Below are 6000 nucleotides of genomic sequence, written 5' to 3'. Positions count from 1 at the left end.
GTGCTCAGACAAGTATACATGAGCAGTATGTATCGAAGGAGAAAAAAAGGAGGCTGAAGTTACAGAGAAGCCATTACTAATTGTTCACCAGGGCTTTTGAAAGAGCAGTATCGCATATTAATAGTTGCCATCTAATATCAAATTACTGATTTATTTAAATAATTTTTACTATCCTGCCTCTGAGCAGCAAGTTGGGCTGTGCCAGTAAAATCAATTACATTTTTTAACAGTACTTCAGGCTTATCTTGCACAGCAGGAATGTGGAGAACTGTATGTCCTGCTTGTCAGTAAGGCTATGCTAACAGACTAGGCAGTGGGAGTGGCATCTACTGAAAAGCAAATGCATATGAAAGCTGGATGCAGAGGCCAGGAAAAAGTTGCTGCTTTCCATTACAGTCAGTGGGGATTGGGAATAGCCCTCCTGTCAGACCCCCTTTTTATAAAAAATAAAATAAAAAATAGATGCAATTTCCATGTGGGAGTGTACTTTTAAATGCAAGCTCGTATGATTTTGTTGAGATTTTCTTCCCCATTCACTGCTTGGTACAGTGGCTGAGCCTTCTGGCATTTTTGAAGGACTTCACGGGAACCCAGTCCAAACCAGGCAACAAAATGGAGTGGCAGGGGACAGAGTAGGAGACCACATCTTCAACTGAATGCAGTCAGAGAAGTGACCATCTCCAGCTAGGGCCTTGCCTTTGGTGGCCTTCTGCATGTCTCCATGGAAGAAGACAGAGGGAAAGGCCATCCTTTCATGTCGATCTCTGGCCTGGTACCTAGAGATGAAGGTCATTTCTGTTGTTTTGTGATGGCACAGGGACAGCAAAGGGGGCACAATCTGAAGTATGGCTTTTCCTGGGACAAATCAAAGCCCATCACCCTTCTCACATATCTGTATCCAAACATGTGCTTGACTTTAAAAGGCAGACAGAAAACTGGAATAGCATGGAGTACTTAACACCTGCTTTAAAATTGTCACATTGATTTTTATACAGAAGTGGCTTACATCAGCGCTGTATTATAGGCCTGTTAATCACATGGGGCTTCAGGCATGGAAACTTTCTAAAGTATTATCAGTGTTAAAAGAAAATAGGCCACCAGAGAGAAAAACCTAATGAAAGCTCATGATTATAAGGAAATCTCTAGTAGATTACACCCTTATAGACCTTTGCAGGGAGGGCTTTTTATTGGGCATGTATGCACCGGGCTGAGCAAAGCGGGCAGTCACCGATGAGACTAATCGTATAGGCCATCACCATGCTGATGAACAAAGATTTGGCAGGATTCAGCACCCTGTTCTTCTCTGTGCCAATAAATCAACTTACTATCAGATCAGGGCCAGCACTTTGTTCTTTGCACATGTGAATTATTTATAAGAGTATGCTGAGTTTCAGCCATATGCACGGAATTCTTTCAACAGATTTAATGAAGTCTGAGCCTCTACCTGTGAAATGTCTTCATATTAATGGGTACTTATAGATTGCTTCTTCACTAGATATAAAGTATAGATTTTCATCTGGTAATGGACTGTCCACTGCCTTCAGCCTTTGTTCTTGTTCTTTCAACCATAGTCCTTCCTTTTGACAGCCGTTATTACAAATGTAGCACAATTTATACACATTATTTACATAGGACGTATCACAAGTAGACATTTCTTCCTCATATGCAGTGTTTCCAGTGAGACAGACAAACATACTTGTGCCTTTATGAACATAGAAACTTTACAATGATGAAGAAATATCACCAGCATAATTTTGCAGTATCTGATCTATCAGTGTTTATACTGTGCAGCTTAAGGCAAATCATATACATAAGAGATAAAAGCTGTTAACTTGCTTGTGCCACTCTTGTTAATATTTTAAGAATTACTGTATATTTGACCAACCTGACAGGTGTTCCTGATGCTAAATCATGCTTTAATTTTATCTCAACAAGTAGGGGGTTATTTGGCTAGCTACTGTAGATTGGCTATAAAGGCAATTCATTTGCTAATTTTAGTCTTTTGAATTGCACAGAATGTAGATCACTAAACCAGTCTTAAGGAGAAGAAACTCTTATAAGAACTTGTTACTGTACTCTTTGTTTTGTGGGATTCATTTCAGATCCTCAGTTGGACTGGCTGAAGGTGGATGGCTCCATGGGTAGAGCTTGGGGGAACTGCAGAGACTTGTTATCGACTCTGAAACTTAGCACTTCATTTACTGCCTGGCATTACTGGCCTTGGTGAGGAAAAGAAAACAGCAGACACGGACCACTTCTTTAACAAGCAGAAAGGAAAGGATGTTCCTCCTGCAGCAATGACTCTTTCTTCCTCATTGTCATCCCTGTGTCTCACAGGTGAGGAGGCTGGTCCCCACTGAGAAGCAGCCCTTCCTTTTCTCACCCCTCAGCAACAAGCAACATGTTCACTGAAATAAGAAGGTAGCCTGAGGCTTCATGATCAGTGCTCAGTGAAACGTTTCATGTCTAAGTCAAGGTTTGTCTGGAGCTAGACAGAAGTTGTGAACTCAACACTTACACACATAAGGCACTCCCCTTCTATTCCCTCTAGGTCTACTTGTGTTTATTCTTTGTTTTTCAGACATTCAGTCAGTCATACATTATCCCTTAAGGCAATGATGATTTTTGAAAAAAACCCACACTTATAACTCAGTCAGTAGTTTAATTGACAAGACTATACATACTTTACCACCTCCAGAAAACAGGCATGAATATATGAGGTCTAAAAGAAGTTTCAAATATGCAAGTTTTATTATTCTCATCTTTGTAATATTTTTCACAGTTATGTCCAGTGATTTTGTTACACATTAGGAAGTCATATCCCAGCAGCAAAATAACAGGACAAGAAATTAGTAACTCCCATTTCCTCATGACATCTTAAGTGCCTCTAATGCCACCTCTTTTTGTCACCTGTTCTTTACTGGGTCTTCTAGTTAGTTTACCTTGATGATAAACATCCAGGCAGCACTTGTGGAATTTGTATGATATAAATGTACACCTTTGTTGTGCAGCATGCTCCAATGATTCATATTCTCAATATAATTTAAACAGACACTAATAATAGCTATAATTTCCATCATTTAGAAGATAACATTTGGAACAGAGCACTACTTTGTTGTTTTTTCTTATGAATACTGAAATATATGGATTTTATTTGGTTGATTACAACTTCTTTGTGGTGAAAACCCAAAAAATTAGTCCACTTTAGGCAAAGCAATCTTAGTAAATATGTTATAAAAGATATATCTCATAAGTTACCCATGAAATGAACCAAATATCAAGGGCTATTATTGTCTTTATATTTGTGTTCTCTTAATTTTCTCCCAGTAACTAAAAAGAACACTAAAATGTGCATCGCTGATCTCCCATGTAAACATCTAATTAATGGTGTGCAAGCCATTACCTTGTGGGTTTTTTGTTGTTGTTTTGTTTTGTTTTGTTTTGTTTTTTCCAGAATTATCTGCAATTGTTTTAGTAGGGTTATTTCATATAGATCTCTGTGTTGGGTGAATGCTGCATTTAGCAGTGAGAGTATTTAAGGCCCATGGAGCATTAAATTAGTAAGTTCTAAGTATAGAGTCTCATAGTTGTGTGAAGCACATATAGGACAGTATGTATCTTTATATATCCTATTTACTGCTTATCTACTCCTATTGCTTTTATCAGTCTGGCTTTCTTCCTCATTTACCCACCCATTCTTGAGTTTAGTCACGTATGTTTCTTGATTTACAATTTTTTATGGTCAGGTGGTCTGTAAGGACAGACTCTTGCATTTCCATGAAGATAAAGGATCCCAGGGTGTATATGTGCATTTTTATGTTATATTCACATAGGCTCTCAGAAATGAGTTAGCTTGTAAGGTAGGGATAGATTTGCAAAAGCACTCTGTTGATTCAGACATGTACATGCTTTGAAACCTTGGCTTGCAGTAGTTCTAGCTATTCTGTAATGTTGTCCTTATTGGGTGTTTAAAAGTTGGGCTTGGGACAAATTTGTAAAAATGGATCCTCCAGAGTCCATCAAGCACAATGAGAATTGTAGGTATTATTGTGGATTGGGGAATGAGCATTACCTCATCTCTTCCAGTAGGTAATTCAGTGTAGGCCTAATTCACTCCATACCTTAGTCAATTTTTGTCTATTTACATAAACTGCTCAGCTCATTTCTGTGTTACAAGGAATTCTCAGATCCCATTCTCTTTGTCCCTTTGTTCATAGTTACAAAAACTCTATGACATTACTGTGTCATTTATGATAAAATTTAGGTTCTGTAGTCCCATTTTTTTTACAAGTTTTTACCTGTAACTTCCCTGTCAGTTTTGTTCTCATTAGCTGATCGTATGGATAGTTATCTCAAAGGCAGCTAGAAACTGTTTCTGTACAATTGGGTGGTTGTGTTGGACATTTTGCCCTTTGTTTGATAAGGCACAGAGAGAAGCTTATTTTTATGAATCATTAGCCATCAGACTTCAATAAAACTTGAGGGTTAACATACTGAGAACTATTTGTCTGTGGAGAAATTTAATGAAACAAAGGAGGAAATGCAGCCCAAGGCCTTCAAACAAAGAAACCTCTCTTGAACAAGGACTCGTTGTACTTGGCATCACTGACTTGCCTTTTTCTACCTGGAATCCAGGCAAAATGGTACTTTAGAAAATCAAGCACTGAAATCTGATGCATGGAGAAAGCTTTAGAAGTGTGCGGACTAAAAAAGGATTTAAAAGTCCTTGTCTTCTTTTAAGTATCCCCCATAAATAACTATCCCCAGCTTAGCATAACTGTGTGAGGAGCACCAGTGCTGAGACCTGAGTGTACAGAAGGGCACACCCTGGCAGCTGCTGACCTGATGCTTGGCTCAGATAATTATCTGATCAAAGGAATATCAGTGCAGGTCTTGTCCCAGGGAGTAGTCTGGTAGGCAGGTGTCACCAGTTTTAGACCAAGTTTACATTTAAATTACAACCTGTTAGATGGTTTAGGTAGTTCTGAATCTCTCTCACACCTCAAACCCTGTTGAATTACATCCAGGCTAGCACTGTTTCCTCCACTGAGTTGGCAGAGCTGTTGGTAAGACACATAGTGACCTTGACTGGGGTGAAAAACAGCCAAAAATGTTTCCTTTTCCAATGAGAGCATTTCCCTGCCCCAACTCTCCAGGCAATTGCATAAAGACTCAACAGTGTGCCAGCTCAACAGTGATGTGCAGGAGGGAAGTGGAGGGGAGAAGGACAGAGGTCCTCCAGCAGGAACTGGGGCTGGAAACTTGTGGAAGCCAATGTGCCTGTAATAGCCAAATGGTAGTTTCTGCTTTCCTCCTTATTTTGTACTAAGCAGTCAGCAGGTGCTCTGCCCTTTGGCTACTGCAGTGCTAAAACCTCTGGGGACTCTAGCTCTCGATGAATGATGAATGTATTTACATAGGTATACCTGTATAGGCAGAGAAGACAGTTACTGCTTTAGCACATCTAAAGTCCTCTCTGAAATGGCAGGAAAGAAGGCTAAGTATGACAGATTTACTGTGAACCTCCCACTGACATCTACTTCCAGTTTTGGCAGCTATTTGTTCCCTGTCCGTAAGCCTGCTCCTTCGTGGCTTTATCATTCCCCTTTCTTCTCACGTTGCAGGGCTCTGTGCAGGGAGAAGCGAGGTGACAGCCTTCCAGAAGGAGCTCAGCCAACTCCAGACCAGCACAGTCAGTGTGCTTTGCGCCCTCTCTGCCCTGTTAAGCATGTCATTTGCACCCTGTGAGAAGAGGATTCTCCTTGCTTCCCACTCCCAGGTGCTCAGCGAGACTTGCTGACACTCAATATGTGGCTGGTTGAGGGGGGAGCCCAGGGCACGGCTGACTCAGAACTGTCAGCTCCCTGCCAAGGGGCAAAACAAGAGGTGCGAACTACAGAAGGTAGAATTTGAAATGATGCTGCTCACGATAAATAGCAAGCTGAGCCTGCCATAAGGCAAACAGATGGATGCGGTGCCCGTTGGTTCTCTCCAGCTACA

Source organism: Phasianus colchicus, chromosome 1 (genome assembly GCF_987193195.1).
Source record: "Phasianus colchicus chromosome 1, bPhaCol1.hap1.1, whole genome shotgun sequence".
NCBI classification, from domain to species: Eukaryota; Metazoa; Chordata; class Aves; order Galliformes; family Phasianidae; genus Phasianus; species Phasianus colchicus.
This window is presented reverse-complemented; position numbering follows the sequence as displayed.